The following is a 20,772-nucleotide window of genomic DNA, read 5'->3' on the forward strand; positions in this document are numbered from 1 at the left end:
TTGAGAACTGGCACAGTTGTAACAAAACTGTCCCCACATCCTAAAAACACTCTTTAGTCAGAGCACATGAAATCCAACTAGCCACAACATATAGTACTTGCCATCAGTCGGAGGAATAATAGTGTATTTTAAACAGTGCTTCTCAATCCAGGTCCTCAGGACCCACTGCCCCGCATGTCTTAGTCATGTTCCTACTGCAACACCCCTGATATAGATTAATGAACTTCCTCATCAAGTTCTTTCCAAGCCTGTTAACAAGCCATTCATTTCATTCAGGTGTGTTAAAGCAGGGTTACCTAAACCATGTAGAGCAGTGGATCCTAAGGACCAGGACTTACAAACATTGTTTTAAAATATGAAAAGGACTAGGGGTTAACAGCCAAGCTTGCAGGTCTGTGCAGCTGAACTGAAGTGTGTTGAGGTAAGCATGAATATCACCATATTAAAATTCTCAAAAAGAAAACATAATAAATATCAGTATCAATGTATTCTTGCCCATTACTAATCAGACTCAGACCAGAACTAGGTTTGAGGTAACTGCTACTTGCTTACCTGTCCACTAGCAAGGCCTGGCTAGGCAGTCAGATTAACTAATGTTTCACTCTAGAAACACATTTCAACCAAACAGAAAATGATTTTAGTGAGGTCAACTTTGCTGTGATGGAAGTAATGTTTGGTCGTTCTCGCATCTTACTGCAACCATTTACAAAACTGGTAACCTAATCGTGAATGAAGAAGATCTCTGGGGCCCATTCACAATCTGCCAGCAGGGAATGTAGTGACTAGGGCTGCACGATTATGACCAAAATAATAATCACGATTATTTTGATCAATATTGTAATCACGATTATTAATCGCGATTATTCACTGTGTTTGGAAAAACATGTATTTTTATTGCACCAATTATAAACAAACTACTTTGCAACAATTTTTTGTGAAAAAGTAAACTTTAAATTAGAATAGATGATAAATAATGCAATAAATACATTTACCATTCATTTTTGAGAAGTTAATGTAAATTATGGGGCTACAAAAGATGCTAAATCAAGAGCCGTTTGGGAGCCAAAAGAACCGGTTCTCTGAAAAGAGCCGAACATCCATCACTAGTAATGGATGCTAGTGTGGGAGGGATGTTGTGAGAAAGGCAAACATTGAAGAAAAGACAACATAAAAATGTTTAGAACAGTAAAGAAATAATAAAAATTTAATTCTTCAGTCAATATTTTCTTTGTTTTTTAAGTTTAATTTTATTAAGTGTAATGTTTTTTTAATTAGGAGTCTGCAACATGTCACAACACTTTTTAAATGTTAATGTCGACACTCTTCATTAATAAACATTAATATCTGACGGTAAGCCAGCGCGGGACCAGCCAGCAGCAGTTATGTACGTTTCATTTTCAGCCTGGTCATGAAACAGATCTTCTCCTGCTCTGAGTCCAGCTGCTGCGTGAGGACCGAGCCTCTTCTGAGTGCTTCTGGACGGGGAAGGGGTCGGAGCACCCCCCCCCCCCCCCCCCCCTTGTTGAAGAGTGAACTATACGCTCTTTCACGTCAGTCTCCAAAAGTCTCCAATATCACCAGAAAAAGTCGTTAGATTAGTCGCTAGTCGTTTTTTGAAAATAAGTCGCTAGAGGTGAGTGAAAACTAGCAACACTGAGTACAACTAGCTGCCGACTGTAAAAGGTGCACGCCCTTGTTCTTTAGGCAGCTTAATGAAGCTTTGGCCTCGCGTTCGCCCCCTGGTGGTTGGCCGACTGCAGGTTGAGAATGTGTGTGATCAGAGAAGCAGCAGAGCTGCGTTTTTAATGTAAATATCGCTGACGATCAGGTTCATTTAATTGTGGCCACCAAAATCGTGATCACGATCAAAATCCGATTAATTGTGCAGCCCTAGTAGTGACATGAGTCAAAACTAAAGAGAAAATAAATGGAGGGAACATTTGGGAGTAATTAGGAAAATGAATGAGGTTAAAATTGTGGAGCAGTACACTAAGGTGACACAAGTCCAATCTCCATTTTGATTTATAGCTTATTAAACATTTACTGGGAGGGGAGTGCCCTCGTTATATCACAGTCAGCAGTATTTATGAGATGAAACACATAAGATTTACTTCCATCTTCAGTCGTGTTCAGATGTGAAAATAACCCAGATTTTTTATGATGCAGTGATCTGTGGATCTGTAAATCTGAAAAAACCAAATTCATGCAAGAGTCAGTGGATGAATAAATCGTCAAATTTAGATAATTATGCTCCTAGTGATCAGAGGCCTGAATGACAAAGCGTGATTAACATACCCTATATCTCTCTGGTACCTGGGTTGACTTACCCAGACATTCGGGATCTGGCTAAGCAGTACTTACTTGGCAAAAAATAAAAGTAAAAACTAAATCAAATGTCTGGGCAGAGGTCTGAGCTCTCGGTGCTTCTGGTTTCCAATGAGTTCTTTAGAAAGACAGCACCCCCACGTGAGCGTGTTTCTGTTGGAATATTAATTCCTCACCATGAAGCCACAAGTGCGTTTCATAAATTCATGTTTCTGCAGTTCTGCCATGTGTGAGCATTATTATTAACCTCATTATTTCAGATGCAACCCGAGTAGAGCTAAACGGACTTGGCAACGAGTCAAGAACAAGTAAAACATACTTCAAAGCAGTCAGTGACAAGGCTTTATTTCTTCATCAAAAGGATGCATCTATCCCTAAAAACTCTTTCTCTCCTAAGCGCTCCTCTCATGATTGCCACAATAAGGTTGACAGAACGAGCAGGCTGATTGGTCAGATTGATTGATGGTGCTTTTTTTACTTGTCTATCTCTTATCCAGTTGGCAGCTCAGCATAAGTTGCCATGGTGATATACCCTGGTAAGACGTGAACCAGTCGCAGTACGGAAAACCTCAGGTTAACCCCCAAGTTACCAGATATGAGAAAATCCAGCTTCATCGTACAGGCCTCTGTACTTTAAGCAAATTTTCTTTTAATTTGACATGATGTAAGTAGTTTGAAGTCCAAATTAAGCGAATTCAGAAATCTATATGAAAAAATACCTAAAACATGTCCACAATACACAATGAATACATATATTGCAAATATATAACAAGCAAAAGATGTTTGTTGAATCCTCAGAAGCTGATAATATTATGTTGACTGAGAAGTTGCACTATTTAGCTGTGTTAATAACTTAGCTGGAAGGGGACTAAAATATTGAAATGGTTCTTTTTTTTCTTTGTGGTTGTGAATTTATGTCTACGCAGTTTACTTTGGTTTACTTTTCCCTTCACTTTGTTGTGTAGTTTGACCTCATCTGAGATCTGTTGATAAAGACTCATTAGTAGTGGACACACCCACAGCCAATCAGAGCAGAGCAATACTCATTTCCTTTCATTTTAAGACCTAATTTTATTTACTTGACTTTTAATCATCCATCTTTGACTGGGTGGTTACAATGTTTTATCTGCAATGCGACAAACTCAGAATGTAGATTTATTTCTTTAGATTTTAAACTACTTTGATTTATAATTAAATTCAATTAGGAATTTTTTCCAGCATTGTAGCAAACAGAATGATGGTCTGGCTGCTGTGTTGTGCCTAACAAATTTGCTTTCCTAAGAGGAGCTTTATGGGTATAAGGCTTCTCTTGATAATCTCATTTTTTTTAACTTCTTTATTTGTTTAAATACATTGTTTTTTATTATTTATTTGGAATTATGGAATTTATGTAATCTTGCTGGACCTGACTGGAGGGGACAGAACAATAAGGAGAGAGACAAACATACAGTAAATAGAAGGCACTGACCCTTCGATCCAACCAGACTACCAACTGCTACACCTGCACATGAACACAACAGAGAATTATTTCTTACAGCTTTTACAAGTAAATTAAGCTGACAATCATCAGGAGTTTGTAAAAAAAAAAAGTAAAAAAGCAACAGCAAGATGTATCACAATTACAACCAAAGTACCTAAGACACACACATTAAAAAAAAAAAAAAAAAAAAAAAAAAAAAACAAATGTAGCTCTTGTATAAACCAACTAGACAACTCAGTGACTGTGTCAGCACACAGACTATAAGGAATCAGGAGTGAGCAGAGATGAGTGTGATCGTGCAAATGTGGCCACACCTCCATGGAGGCTAGAGGCAGCCTAGGGCAGCCCAGAGACCTGGGCGACCAGCAGCAATCCTGGACCACAAACCCAAGCCACCCCACCACAAAGACTACCACAGACCCACCCCGAGGATAGCAGAGGAAGGCCCCAGCCAGAGCCCCCTAGAGACTGAATACTTGAAGGTTATTGAACTCTGTTTTTCATCAACGTGTAATAAAATTATTAATCTAGAAACTAAATTGTAGATTGCTAAGTGCAAATCAACTGCTGCAATTCTAATCCATAATAAATTAATATAGGTTGAAACCCTACAGTGATCGTACAAACTTCAGTTTATGTTATTAATAGTAGACATGTTACTTGTCATAAGTTGCATCATGGCCAGTAAGCCATAATGGTGAACCGGCTTGTACAATGCAAGGACCTTGAAACCTAACACAAGAGCAACAATCAATTATAAATAGACTATATACAAATAAAAATGAGGGGCTCAAGCCGAGCCTTTCTGTGTGGAGTTTGCATGTTCTCCCCATGTATGAGTCCAGATCCTGTGCAGTCTTAACTACTTTGTTCACCTCTTTTGCCATATAAACCAATTGATGTACAAAATGGTTTGTGTGGCAAAAGATATAAACAAAGTTGGTGAGTTCTCTAAAGAAAATATTTACTTTTGGCAAAAGTTTTTAAAAAAGTATGGTAGTGTAGTCTACTTAAACTGAAATAGTACCATTAATCAAAGCAATTGTAAAAGAGGTGACAAAGCATGGCAATTTAAGAAGTAAAAGATGCCCACAGATTAATGGCCACTGTGCTCTGCACCTAAAAACTAGGACAGCGGGGGGAAAAAAAAACATATCACATGGATTTACCAAAGAACTCAGTGGGAGGCATGCATGTTTCATAAATCTGTTGCAAAATCCTTTAATGACTTTGTATCCTCTATATTTTGCTCAAAATTGTGACAGACATCACATGGTCAGGTCCGGACAGACACTCCAGATTAGTCAAAAAAGAGGGAAGGGGAAAAAAAGTTGTCCGACACATTCTCAGGCTTACGAATCAGAGGTCTCTGAAACCTCAGCCCCTGCCACTCAATGACCTCAAACAGCTGTGCAGTCCAGCTGTGCACAAAACTCAGAGCTGGCTAATACTACCCAAATGAATTCTGGGAAGAGGTCACAAGCCCTGCGCCTAGATGAAAAGGCAAAATTTTAAATGCTGATTGCCATTAGATTGAAGTGGCAACAATGGCATCTTAAGATATCTGGTGTTATTCAATCTATATCTATAAGCCAATGATACTCAGTTTTAATGCTACAGGACTAAAACAATAATTTTAGAATACTATGATATGAGACCTGGATTGTATTGGAGGCTTTGTTTTTATAATTTTGTATAAATAAAAGCCATGTTTCGATGAACAAGTCCTTTTTTTTTTCTTTATTGCTCATCATCATTCAACTTCATGTGCTAAAAGCAAAATTCAGCAATCAAAATGTGTTTTTTGTGATATTTGTTATCCAGCTGACTGACATTCACTATTGCTGAGCCCATCGGACTCAAAGACACACTGGAGAGATTGATGTTTAAAGTCACCTGAGTTCATTTTGTTTTGTCAACATAAACCATGTGAGGACTCCAGATATAGCTTTAATTTCTTTCAGTATATTATCACACTACAGTAGATCATCATTAATCTGTAGTCTGCTCTGTGATATCCTCTGTCTGGCACACAAACAAAAAAACATTTTCCTTGAGTACAGTTAAAATTTAAGGCACTTCAAGCATAATTACAGGAGACAAGATACATAAATCTTCATCAAAAGATGTATAGCTTGTTTTAACATGAAGTTACTTAACATACAAACCTCCAGCCTAATTTGTGCCACATCTCCTTATTGTGAAAAGCACCCATGAGTCACAGCATCATTATTTTAGACAGTTTGAGATAATGTGCTGTGGGAAACTGTGCAACATTGCTAATTACAGCTAAGAACCAGGAGCAGGAGTGTAATTTCAATACAACATGGCACTGCGTAAACAAAGGAACCCAATAAATACTAATTCAGCATTTCATTTGACATGATGGGGCTTTGGGGAAACTAAATACAACACAGTCTACTTCTAGCCTGACAGCTCCCACTATGATATCCCTGTTGTCTCGTCTTCTAAAGTTTCTCTTTTTATTTGTTAAAGGAGATGGTTTGTGTAATGTAACACGAAGAACAGAGGGCCCTGATCCACAGTTTAAACAGCTCATGGACAATATTCAGAGCGGCAAGGCAGATAAGGATCTCTTAGAGTAAACATACTCCATTATGAATGATAGAAATTTAAAGTACAAGAACAAATCATCTAACATGTGCCAGTTCACTCAGAAGCCAACAAGTTATGCTCCTAAAAAGCACTCAAGTTATATTACTACGCACACAGGTTAAACAACACTGTTTTCTTTATACAGGCCTTTTCTTCAACAATTTAACAAAAGAAACACATGACAACAAAAGATGTAATTACCTAAAATATTTTCTAACAAATTACTTAAATCCTCAAAGCCAGATGAGTAAACTAACTGTCTGGCAAAATAAACTAGATAAACAAAGATACTTTCTACAGATGGAAACTGACTAGAAGGCAGTTTCATGTCTGCAGGTCCAACCATAAACAAAACACAAAGCAGACAGCGGGTCTGAATGACATCTGAATACTTCTTATCTGTCTACACCTCAAAATAAACGAAGAAACTAAAGGAACAGATCGGACATGGGATCCTAAAAGATTCATATAATCCCCAACCATACTGTAAACATTCAGTCTTAATATTCCAGTCAGGGGGTACGTTCAACTCTCAAGAGGGCTCAGCCTGAATGCTATCTAGCTGATCTGCTGACAAAGCAGATTAACTGGAAATGTATGAGAGAAGCTTGTCATGTGCTGCAAGAAAAAAAACTGACAAATGATCAATGCAAATAAACTCTGGCCTCTCACTGGTAAAGCTACACAGTCAGCCCTTTCAAAGCAGCTCAGGTAAGCATTTGCCCTCTATGTGTGTTTAAGCTGAAGAAATTTAAATGCAACACCCTGCAATGATTAGGGTTCAGCCCTGCTGCTCACTTTGTTTATTCTTCTTTGCCATGTTCCCATCTTGTTCCAAGCATTCGCCAGTAGTTTACAGATGAGGCTGCTGCATACAAAAATAGACATGTTGCTTTTTTTTATCTCATTGCTTACAGTACATTAGCACTCTTGGGAGTCTTTTATGTAAACACACAATTGTGATGCTGTGCATGATAAGTCTCCTTAACCAACAGTCAAGTTCTTCAACAAGATGGCTTTTGCAAAACAATGAATTGAGATTCTATTTCCCTTGAGCTTTACACCTGTCAACGCAATAATCTAGTGAAAGTGCCTCTGTGTCGAGCAAGAAGTGGCTTTACACAGGGGGAATGTCATTCATCTTAAGAATTCACATATGTTTTTGCTGTGCTATTGGGCAGGTCAGCCAGATGTAAAATCAAACAACTCTCTCTTACAAACTGCAAAACAAGAGCATCCAGTGTTTTGTGTCGTCGCATGGAAGCAAAATCTGTCACTGTCCCCATACACCATGAAAAAGGACCTCAGTCTGTTACCACATAAGACTACTGCATGTTTCTGCACCCAAATCAGAGCAATCAGAGCTAAAACATGAATGCGTTTTTAGCGCCAGTCACCAAGCCATTCATCCTCCACAACACAGACCTACATTTCAAGACCACAATAATGCTTTATGGACTTCATTAGTCATTTCTAGCTTTGGGAAAGTAAACAAGGTACAGACTTTGAAGGAAAGATATGCATTTAGTAGGTGTGCAATGGAACAATAAAAATAAAAAAAGAAAAGCCAATACCGTCCCACAGTACTAAGGTCTGGCACACATTAATCTAAAGCAGAGCAGCAGCAGTAATGATCTTAGTCTGTTTCTGAAGAGATAAAATAAATACGATTTGTTTGGAGGAGATGGAGGAAACATGTACTGAAAGTCCACGATAAGGAAATTGTTGATTTATAATCCAGAGTGAAGCTGAAGTCTGTCCAGGAAATGAGCGTGGCTGCTCAGGAATCACTTTGTTGTGTCTATACTCACTATGTCATGTCAAATTGATAAAAAGAAAAAAAAACTTTTAAATAGGCAAATGTGGCCATTTAAGTGGGTCTAAAACACTTAACTGATATTCTGGAGGCTTTTTACACTATCAGTGAAATGAATGAATGAAATTAAATGAAAGTATTTTATTAATCCTAAATAGAAATTGCAATGTTGTAATTGAATTATAATCGAACTACTTGTTTGGGAGATATGACAAAAAAGCTTCCTTTACTCATCTGAGGTAAAGAGAGACACACCAGCGTGGGGAATTAATTTAAAACTCTTCACAAATGTGACGGGTTGATTAAAAGTCTGGGGTCCTTTTCTTTAAGTATCTATTAACCTCACAAAGAATAAACAGCAGCAAACACATAGAAACTTATATAAACTAAAACGCCAAAATATAAACCTTTAAAAAGCCAGCCACACAATACTTTAAACGTTTAATTAGATTGTTTAGTTACAGTAAATATCCGATAAAACCCTACCATGTACAGCGGAGCGGACAATCCGGGACAGTTGCGCTGTTCCTAAAAGTCTTTTGAGAAAATGGACGTGAAGGCTTTCCTCTTTTTCTACGTAGTCTTATCCACAAATACGTAACTTTGCCAGTTTATGCGCTGACAAAACTACATAGCAAATGTTGTTTCGCACTCTAGCTTTTCTTCCACTCGTAGAGAGCACGTTTGTGTAGAACTAGGTACAGACTGCAGGCGATTTAGAGCGCAAGGGCAAGCTAGCGAAAAAAAATAAGGGCTACATCCGGTTGAGAATTTCATAATAAGATATCCGATTTTGGATTATTCTGTATTCTTTAAAATATGTCTTCTGGAAAGTCCAAATTACGTCCATCTTTTACTACTTTCCTATCCTCGTACTATTCTAACTTTTCTCTGTTCTTAATTACGTTTAACCACACATCACATTTGACATTTTGAACCACATACTAAATACTTTAAATACACTTAGACCAAGGGATAGGGATACAAAAGGTTATTGCACTTACATTTAGTAATTTCCCACTTGTATTGTTGTGTAAAACAAAAACTGAGTATAAACTGGCATTTGAATGTAAATCATATAAAGCCTAAGAAAACATCCAACATACAGTAGCCCATATAGTGAGGCCATGTAACCAATCCCATTATACAAAGTGTGCAAAATGACACCAGTGTAGCTCAGGCATGCGATTGAAAATTATCCTGAATGATTTTACTTTGAAATGAATTCGTCAGCTTCCGGCATTATCCTGCCCCTTGCACCTGACTCTCTCTCTCTCTCTCTCTCTCTCTCTCTCTCTCTCTCTCTCTCTCTCTCTCTGCAACACACGCTAGCGCACACGCATTTTGTTATATCTCTTCCTATGGGAATCTTATTTTTGTCCTCATGTACACTCAAATCCCCATGGCCCGTGTGTGCAGTGAGGCTAAAGTCCCCACACGTATACACACAAGCTACAAACAAATGTAAAAACATTTCTTTGAAAACTATTCCATTCCATGTTTTACAGGAACAACAGTATGAGGGCCATTAACATTATCACAGTTTTATTTTCTCTGCAATTATAATATGATAATAGTGTCTATCAGTGGCCCCAAAGCTCACTGTGTTAAGGTAGTAAAGCAATTAAGGTCCCACAGTGGCTTGCTTAGAAGAAAGCCTAGATTCAAAGCGTGCCCTGCACAAGCACAATTGGTTCTTTGCACTGTATTCTAAATATGTAGAACAAGGTCATACCTGAATAACCTCAACCCTTCCAGACACACCTCTCTCCTCCAAAGGAGTAAGGCATGACTGTATAGATCCCAACAGGTGTTCTTTTTTACCCTTTTCTTTTTCTCTGATGGTATATAGGTCTATATGTGGTGACATATTTACAGCAGATCAAAAAAACTGACATCTAATTGGACAGCCAATGTCTTTTTATGTACTTATTTAGCAGTTGTTTCCGCTACAAATTAGGGGGTGAAAATAGATGGTGACATTAAATTTGACACTCAGGTCAGTTCCACAGTAAAATCCAATTTTTTTTATTATTATTATTTTTTTTTATTATTATTATTTTTTACTGCAACAAATTGCCAAAATAAAGACCATTTTATCCAGACAGGACTTTGGGAAAATCATACACGTCTTCATTAATCTCTTCCTCATCTAGCCTCCTCTCGGCTAGATTATTGTAATGTGCTGTATTTTGGGGTCAGCCAGGCTTCCATCTCTCACCTTCAGCTTGTCCAAAATCCAGCTGCTCATCTCTTAACCCAATCAAACAGGTGAGAACATATCACACCTGTTCTGGCTGCCTTTTACTGGCTCCCTGTCTGCTACATGTCTCTCATGGTCTCTGAGGTCAGCTGATCAGCTGCTTTTGGTTGTTCCGAGGGCAAGACTGAATCTCAGAGAGGATCAGGCTTTCTCAGTTGCGGCTCCAAAATAATGGAATGAATTACCTCTACATGTAAGGCAGACTCCGTCACTGTCTTATTTTAAATGTTATTTAAAACTCATATTTTCTCCTTGGGGTTCAACACAGCATGAGTTGATTGTATGTGAGTTATTGTAATTTGAGCCAGTGTTTTATGTCTGTCTTATATGTACAGCACTTTATGTGCTTTATAAATAAATTTTCAAGCAGGGGCATAGCTAGAGGGGTGGCCAGGGTGGCACTGGCCTCCTAGAAATCTGACTGGACACACCAGGTGCCACCTCAGGTGATTGACAGGTCACTGGAGGAGGAGCTCAGAAGTCTTTCCAGATACACATGTATCACTAGTGTCACTTCACCAGTTTGATGAAAATTTTAAAGTGGTTTCCAAATTACTCATCCTTTAAAGATAATGGCATTTGGCTCAATACTTTGAGAAGACATTTTGTTTCTATACAAGGACAACTACTAATGTTACGTGTGGTTTTTTATCTAATGTTAGCCTGGAACTAAATAGCAAAGGCAACCCTTTTACATGGCACCTACCAGCATAAAAGACAACATGTTATAATAGTAAATTACATGGATTTGACACCTAGTTTAAACCTTTTTAAACCTCAAGTTTAAATAAAAGAGTTGATAAATGCATACTTTAACGGCACGCATTCTTACAAATTAAATATAACATGTACCCCATCTCAGTTTGATGCACAACATTCTCTCAACACCATTACATAATATGTTACTGAACCTAAGTCTATGAGAATATTAAAGGAAGTCCAAAGTTATCCCTATACATCCTCTGGGGAAGAGGAATGTCTGCACGAAATATCATGCCAATGTAAAATGATGCAGTTTGAACCAAAGTAATGGACTAGGACCATTCCATGTTTTTTTGCATATAACATCTGCTAACAAAATATCTACTTTTTCCAAACTCAAACATGCAAAGACTCCTTTGCACTAGCTTAGGTTGGTTTATTCATTTTCTGCACATGGTTCATATTTCCCAAATCTCCCCTAACGTCCAAAGAACTGAACCCCATTTGTTTGGGAATTAGATTGGCTGAGCTTTCTGAAGCTGAGGTTCCTGCAATAAGGGATGGAATAAAAAGTCCAGCACTTATCTGGCCACAAGGGAATCTGAGAGGAGTTGTTACAGTAATTGATAATTGTGTGTGGGCTAAATGCATCCCTGTTTACTCCCTAAATCAAACCTCTGAGTCTGCTCTTTGACACTCTAGCGTGAGGACATTGTGTTCCTGCTACTCCCAGCTGGGCTGGGGTATACATGCACAAGATGCCTATCATTGCCCAAATCAGCTAGTCTGCCTGCAATTATGTTGTGTTGGCTGATAATGAGCCCTCTGCATCCATGTTGAACTCATTTACTCATAAACATTCTAGACAGAGATAAGTGGTGAAGAGTAGCCCAAGTGGTCATTCATGCTGCAGCTCATTTCACTCAGACATGGCTTCTAGATCTCTGCTATTTGAGAGCCAATTTCCTGAATGTGAAACTGCAGTGGTTTTCATTATGATGCATAAGGCATGTGCAGGAGAAAGCTTCGGCGGGACATTTTAATATTTTTCCCAGGTGTAACGTAAGGCATTTATGCACTTATTTATGATTCCCATTAGACCTTCTGCATTTGATTTATATATCATATTCACAGCCCTGCAACTGACTTATGTTTGCTAGTTTATGTATTTGTATTTAAAAGCTACAAGAAATCCTTAACAAATAAGATGTAATGATAGCTGCATTTTTTGTGTTTGTTTCAAAACTTGGTAAATGTTACTACAACAGTCAGGAGAAACAAAAAAAGAAATTAGATGGCAGAAAATGTGCCAAAATATCTAAAGAAAAGAAAAGAAAAGAAAAGAAAAGAAAAGAAAAGAAAAGAAAAGAAAAGAAAAGAAAAGAAAAAGAAACTTGAAACTTGGTCCAACAAACCCTACATTACATAGGCTTATGAGCAAAGGGAGTATCTACCAAAGACTTCATTTTTAGGATTGGTCATAGCTCAAACTTGCTAAACCTAACCAGATAATCACCAACAAATTCCAACAAATCACAAAAAGTCTGGGGAAATCTCAGATCTGAGTGCATAAAGACAATGGAAACCATTGTCGAATGATGTGTGTTCCAGTTTCCACGGATGACCTGCATATATATATTCAGGTACTATCCAAGCTGAACTTGCTTGCCTGCAGTCTGTTTCTTTCTACCACTGAAAATGTATGTATGGAGCATCATGACGAGGAGAATCAGACAGCAGCAACCACTGATTGCTGAGAAGCTGAAAATTTGTATTCAACAAGAATGGACACAGATTCCTCTTTCAAAACTCCAGCAGTTTGTTTTCTTAAACCTAAAAGATTGAATTGTGCAACCACAAGGAAAGATGGTGGATGCCTCTGTCTCAACTTTTTTTCTGTGCCTGCCTAAAACGAATTTTAGATTTAATTAAGGTGATCAAGTAAGACACTGAAAACATGTCCTGAATTAATAGATTTATATTTTTGTTTGTTTATTTTTCACTTCCTATTTTTATTTATTTTTTTAATAGGATGTGTTTTTAATGTAAAAACAAAGGCCTTTGGAAATGTGAGGCATCCTGCAGCCCAAGGATTGTCGGTTCGATGCCCAGCCGGAGAGCTCATGTCAAGATGTCCCTGAGCAAGACACCGAACCCCTAATTGCTCCTGATGGTTCGTGGTTGAGCACCTTGCATTGCAGCTTTCGCCATCAGTGTGTGAATGTGTGTGTGACTATATAATAGATACACAATGTAAAACACTTTGGGCGCCTTGATAAAGTGCTATATACAATCTAATCCATTATTATTTCTTTAAGTATGCACATTGAAATAATAGCTAGTGCCACAAATAATAATTTCATTTTCATTTCAAAGTTTATTTCAACCATGTTCTTTCATTTACAATATTTACAATATTTACATCTTCACATTTTAGGTCTGAAAAGGAGTAGGCAGAAGTATAAACGTATATAGCCCTACCCCATTTTCTACAATACACTGTAAAACTCCAACAACAAAACTACACAACTAAAATTTCCTACTTCTTAAAAATGTAAACATACATTGTTTTTTAGAGGTTTAATATATCAACATAAAATAGATTAGCTACTTTACTTGTGGAAACAAATTAAAATTAAGCCACTAACCTAAACTATAATGAATTAGCAATATAGACCATTCCTCTCTGTGTTGGCGACTTGCCTGTATTGTAATAATCCACCAATCAAAGAAAAGCTTTACAGAGACAGAACAAGACCATAAAGAAATATGTGACACTGTAAGGTGCCGATGAATCTTAATCAGACCAAGGACCTTTCAGTTATGTGCACTACCAGTTTGACCATCAGACAAAATGATAAAAGTTTTTCTTTGATAATACCCTAAATATTTTCAGTGGGTGACGGGTCAGCCGAAGATCCCACTACAGAGCCATGTTGTGCTAACACATGACAGCATACTTTACTTCCCAACCTTTGCTCAGCATTGATGGTACTTTAACAAATGTGCAAATTATTCATCTTGTACTAAAGTGCCTCCATGTTATCACAGATTTTACCTTTTCAACTGCACTGACATCAAGCCAAAAAGAATTCTACATTTTGATTTGACCAAATTACAGTTTCAGCTCTTTCTCAGTTCATCTTAAATGAACTTGAGCCCAAAGAGGCAGACAGTGTTTCTGGATCTTGTTTATAGAGGTTTTACTTTGCTTGGATTTGTATATGCCACAACTATTTGTGCTCCATATTTCTAGTAGATGGATCTGTTTCTGACTCATGTCTTTTAACACTGGCCCATCTTAGTTTTTGGAATACTCAGCCTCAATGAGAAGCTCTACTTGTCCATGTCTAAGCCTTCTTCAAAAAAATGCTCAGTGTGCCACAAAAGGAAAGTGAAATGTATTAAAAAGAAGGAAAAAAGAAATTTAAAAAGTAATTTGTCTGTCATGTCTGACAATGTAAAAACTCCCAAAACAAACAGGAACAGGGACACAGCTTGAGGAAGAGAAACACAATGCCTGATGGACTGCAGATGGAGTCAAGTTATAAACCGTTTTTATGGAAGCTGCAGAGTCACTGTTGAAATTCAGCCATTCACATGAAAAGGGCATATGGTTTTTATGCTTCTGCTAATTAAGGACATGTGATTAGAAATCCTCTTTCCACATATGTTGTAATAATGCCGTCATTAACGGTCTGCACATGTGTCTTTTTCTTGTCTTTACTAATCTTCAGGATTCAGATGTTGCAAGTAAGTAATGTGTGCTGCATATCTGCTGTTTCAGATTAGTCTACAATTTATAGACAGAGCCTCTCACTTGATATTAATGTCAACATTTTTGGCGTGGTTCTGTGTTGACTCTGTGTGATCATTTTCTGCAGGAATTCTGCTGCTTTTGTCAGTGTTGGCTGGTGCTGTGAGATGCCAAAGATGAACTAAGCCAGTTAATCTAAGCATGAGCGTGCCAAGGGTGGGAGTTGCTCTGTCATTTACTGAATTGTGTATTTGCAATTATCATCTTTATCAATGTCCTTTTGTAATTGAGGCTCTTTGTAAATTTGGAATGTAGATTTCTGCACACATTAAAGTAACATTAAAATGCTAAATTCATCTGGCATGAGCTTGGCCTTACATTACTCAGTGGAGGGACAGTGCACTCACTGATAATCAGCTTAACTAACCAAGCTTATACCAATAATGCTTCAATTAACTGCCATGGTTTTCAGTGTCCAGGCACTCACCAAGCAGGCATTCAGTGTGTGCATACAGTCTGAGGAGATTAAGCAGAGAGGGCCCTCATTTGAAGGTGGCCAAACAAAGGCTAATTTCAGTGTGAATAGCAGTTTTCTTTGGCCTGGCTGTGGAGCATGCCTGGTTGGCTACTGAGTAAAGCTGTCCCCCTGTTTTTTCTCACCTTCAGAGTAAATTAAATGAAAGTCTGGTGTGAGGCTCTGGAGTCCTACCAGCAGCCTTGTCCCAGAAGTATGGGATGCTGATTCTAACCTCTTGTTTAAGAGAAATGAGGCCCACTGCTCAAATGCCACTTTCCTCTCCTCAACACCAACACCTCCATCTCTTGTGCCTGTAACTAAGTTTGTATTGTCACCCCACCTGCCCTCTCATTTAACCTGTAAAGTTTTTCAGCATATAAAAAAGCCAGAGCTGCTATGCAAGACCCTCTCTTGTCCCCTTAGGGCTTTTGAACAGCCTCCAGACCCCTGGTGCCAGAGCAGATTAAGCCCCTCAGCTCTCTTAGATCTCTGTGTTATATAAACCCTGAGCATGATGGTGTCCTTCAGAAGCTTTTCTTTTTGTGTTTAAACAGCAGGATGTGGCCAGTCGAGCAAACTGAGGTGTAGGGTGTTTACAGTACAGCTGTGCCACTGGTGTGGGCAGCTGGTTAAAGGTACTTTGCTAATGTGTCATGGCAGTTCAGTAATATGAACCAATGGCATCCTCAGTGTGGCTGAAGAGACTGGAAAAGATAAGATGGGCTTCCCACCAGAAAAGTAATAGGAATTGCACAAATTATTGAGCTGAGATGTTTTCAGTGGTATTCTAAGAGTTTAGTTTATCCTCAGTTACTCATCTTCATTATGTTGCACCTGTGCAAACTCTAGCTTTGAAGCACTGCACTTCAAGCACTGACCAGTCATACCAAAATAGAAAGTAAACCATCTTGTAGTCCCAAAGTTTTAAATCTAGGGATACAATAAAGATAATTCGATTATTACCAGGTATTAAAATTAGGCAAATATAACCTCAGATGAGCAACATCACGACACATCACGTAATGTTACAAAAATTAAGCCAAAATGCAAAAACAGTGTGTGAAGAACTAAATACACCTAATAATTCAATAGCCCACCCAATAATCTAGCCCAACCTTCCACACAACTTTACACCACTTCACTGAGGTTTTACAAGTATTTCTTGAGGTTCCGGCACAGCATTTCAATTAGGTAGCAGTCTGGATATCTGTCTGGTTTGTTACAAGACCTTGATCATTTTCTGTTTCACCTATTCTGCTGCAGATTTGTTGCTATGCTTGGGAACAATGTCCTGGTGCCGGGCCCAGTTTCAGCAAAGTTTTAGCTGTCAGATGAATGGACCTTATTTTATTCAACAAGCAAATATGACCATGTGCATTAACTCCAGTCCCTCTTTATCATTGACTGGTGTAAGTAAATAATCACAGAAGATCAGTTTAAGTTTAAAATGCAGGATATTTGTGACACCCACCAAACGCTCCTTCCCTGTTATATCAAATTTATATCCTTGTCAAGAAAGGCAACTTTCAACATCATTAAGTTCTGAGCATCAGCATCATCACACCAGAACTGGGAAGTGTCATCAGTAGTGTGATGCTGACCAGATCACAGTACAGAACAAAGTATACCAATGGTACAATTTCTTATATTTTACAATGAGATTGCAACATATTATTTCATTGACCAACGAACATGTTTTGCAGTTTGTCATGATACATTAATTTGCATGGCCTAACACCTCCACTTTGGTCTGCTTTGTCCAAAAAACATTATTCCACAAGTATTGTAATTTGTTTGGATGCAGTTATCCAAATCAAGGCTGATCAGAGCTTTTTAGAAAGACAGGCTTTTCCCCTGCAACCTTTGGAGTGTCCACTCCTGGAAAGACTGGCAGCTGTCTGGCATCTTACTTTAAAATGATGGACTCCAAATTGTTTGGAAATAAATCCCTTCCTGGATGATGTTCAGAAACAGTTGGTTTTCTGAGTTCATTGCCTTTTTATTTTTCCGTTTGGCCTTGTGTTAACACACACCTGAATGCCCCAGAGCAGCAAAGTGACACAACCTGTGGGCAAACACCTTGGATTCGTTTCAATGTCAAATAAATGAAATATTGGGTCATGTCAGGTTGCTCATCTGATGTTGAATTCACCTAATTTTAAAATCCTGCTAAGGACAAGGTTTTTCTTCTTTCTTTTTATGTTTATTGCATTCTGAAATGTACAAACTTTGAACTAAAAGATCTGCTTTCTTTTTATATGACTGCCATATCAGCACCAAAGTTATGCCACCAGTATGGTAACTGTTAAATAGTCTTTATTTCACATTAAACTACTAACTGATACAACACTTGTCAGTAGTAACAGCTCATTGTTGGTTTTTCTTCTTATTTTGTGGCATTTTGTTTTTAAAGATTAGAAAAATGCAAACTAACATTCACATAATGAGCTGAAACCTGAGCCTTGTTCTGGTCGGAGAGCACACAGAGGAGCATGTGGTTATTAATACACACGGCAGCAGGCATAATGTGGGTCAAACGTGTAGAGTGCCACGTGAGTGAGGCAGCGCAAACCCCACCTCCCTCCTGTCCTGACATTAAGGAGGTGGTAGGGGCATCTTGAATCAGCTTTGAGTCTGAAAAGGCCTCTAGCATGTCTCCAAGCAATGTAAGTCCCCAGCATGTTGCAAAGCCAAACAGAAATAAAGGATGCACTCTAGGTAGCTGTGACAGGATTGGTGCCTATTAACATGAAATTGTCCTTAATGTCCAGGAACGAGAATGCAAGGATTGTAGCCTGAGTTAAAACAAAAGTCAGCGTGTTTTTTTAAAAAGGGATTTTTGTACAGATGAAATGCAGTGCTTCCCCATCAGTCTTGCAACATCTTCTGTTTTGATTTTAAGGTTAGTCTGCCTCCTAAAACATTTTCTTTGCTTCCTTGAAATTGGGTTTTATCAAGCAGAACAACAAATATAAAAATATTCAAAGATGTTTCAAAATAACATTTAGTTTTTGTAAATTACGTTAAAAGCATTAGACACAAAAAAAATTATGTTTTTAACACAACTAAGCTGGTTGCAATTTTACAGAAACACCAAGAGACTTCTCACTTGATTTTGTTCATGTTGGTATGAAAACGTGATGGTCTTACCTAAAAACCAACTTATTCTGTCATTGTTTAGGTATTTCTGACCAAAACAGGAAAGATTTACCAGGAATGATTTTTAAAAGAAGTGTGCTTCTTACAAAGCCAAGAGCACATTTTACTCTAATACCCACAATAGAAAAAGATCTCAACCCTATTAAATCAGAATCTGGTCTTTTTTGACAAGAAAACAGTGTTTTTCCCTAAATATCATCCTTGTTTTTCTCTCTTTAATCAAAAAGAAGCTCTTTCTTTCTTTTGGTTTTGTGCCTGACTATTTAATACAGTTCTGTTAACAAAGCAGAGGAGCTGATTTTGCACTTAATTTTGATCCCATCATGAACTTTTGACTAAAATCTATTTGCAGCAGCAAAGACCAAGCTGAGTGACTCTGATTGGAGAGCCTGGAATTACCTCCAGACTTGGTCAAATAGTTTAATGAAGGGCAGCTAATGAAGCGGAGAGCTATGCATGCCGTGTATCCATGCATCCCATCATCTGCAAAGCTCTAAGCAGTTCTCGGGTTCATCTTTAACTTACTCTCATAAATTTAGCTGTTTGTGGTCAGTTTATGGAACACATATGAGACAGTCAATACTCTGGCAGCTGACTGTGATGTTTTTATTTCATTTTAGCTGCTAAGATGGGGCTTTATCAGCAGCTGTAACATCTTTTCTCAGCTCCATTTTCTCACATCCTAGAGCGTTTTGACAGAGTGGAATTCTTTTGCTCTCTGCACTCTTTGTTTCCTTCATGATTAAGAGCTGCATTACTCAAGTTGTTTCATCTCCTCCCCTCTCCAGATGGCAGCTATTCAAATAGTCATGCAAACATCTGATCAGTACAACCCATTCAAAACAAAGAAGAACAATCAGACATCCATTGCAGACATGACAGATACAGAGATATTAGTGGCAAAACCTGGGATATCATCTTTGAAACACAATTTTGATTATCCTTAGCAATCCTGCAAATAATGACAGTTTCAGAATGGTATTTAAGAAAGTTAGTAGAAATTGTTTTTCTTTTTTTTTCTTTTTTTTTTTTGCCTCTTGAGGAACTGGCAGGCGACAGAGCCGCCATCGTCTCAGTGAAGCAATGCCTGAAAACACAAAGAGCCCCATTCAGAGACTCCAGAAGCCATATCCCACACCCACAGAGTATAAGAGGACACCCAGACCCATCCACAGCACACAGCCTGGAGTCATTATGGAAGTCAGTGTGTACTTACACAGCAGTAAAAAATTCACAGAAAAACATTAAACATTAAAGGAAGGTCAAGAAGAAGAATGAAGCAAAATCCCTGGGAATCATCACATCTGTGTAGGGCCTCCCTCCAGCTAGCTCATCTTACTGTGATTTTCATTAGCCAAACACAAAGAGGAATTGTTTCCCATAGCTTATAACATTGTTTTTACAGTTTTAGCTATCCAAGGAGCTCATAGTTCCACATACCATGTGTCAGCTGAGTCTGGTGCCAGGGGTTTCCCTGGACCGGTTTGTCAAAGATGGAGCCGGCAAAGAAATCAAAGGCAGACTTAGAGGCCCCAACGTCTGTGAAGTCCATGCTGAGGAAAAAAACAGTGCAGGATAATTGTAACGGGATGCACTTATTTTGCAGTTAAGTCTAACAAGAGGTGCTTATCATGGGCTCTAAGCAACTGTATAAAAATTTCAGCCCCACTCTGTTCCCTTATCCCAAAGAGTGTTTTCTTATAGCAACACAGAGGAAAGTATTCATGATTTTATTTGCTCATGTCGGAACTAAAGTAGCACTTTGTTTATCTACTTCAGTCCCCATGATGCAGCTAAACTCTAAAGCCAGCCGGTGATCAAGTTCTGTTTACAAAACTACATCATCTCAACATCCCCATTTTCTATAATTTATTTACTAATTTCTAATAGAACTTAGTGTTTTTCCAGGCTTTATCTGACAAGGCAGCAATATGTGAACACTTAATCTCTTGCTTTCCAAAAAAGCCTCCTAGATCTGTTGTATTGTAATTGGTAGCAGCTCCAGAATCCAGATTAAGGTCAAAGGGTGATCAAGTGTTGCTGTAATGGCATCTCAGCTTTGGACTAATCCTACAGTTTTCATTCGATCAACTGCCTTTTGACACATTTCTGCAGCTTTTCTTTCTTACCGGTCAGC

At 38.2% G+C, this 20,772-nt stretch overlaps 1 protein-coding gene across 1 annotated transcript in view; it reads right to left on the reverse strand.

Annotated features, from left to right (window-relative positions):
• LOC121632566 (leucine zipper putative tumor suppressor 2 homolog) overlaps positions 1–8,949 on the reverse strand; it is a 31,099-nt gene extending 22,150 nt beyond the window's left edge. The window contains exon 1 of the mRNA XM_041974170.1: positions 8,724–8,949. The gene's annotated coding sequence lies outside the window, so the exon portion shown is untranslated. The remainder of the gene's footprint in view (positions 1–8,723) is intronic.
• Between the last annotated feature and the right edge of the window lie 11,823 nt (positions 8,950–20,772).

The sequence above is a fragment of the Melanotaenia boesemani genome, chromosome 21, assembly GCF_017639745.1.
Source record: "Melanotaenia boesemani isolate fMelBoe1 chromosome 21, fMelBoe1.pri, whole genome shotgun sequence".
NCBI classification, from domain to species: Eukaryota; Metazoa; Chordata; class Actinopteri; order Atheriniformes; family Melanotaeniidae; genus Melanotaenia; species Melanotaenia boesemani.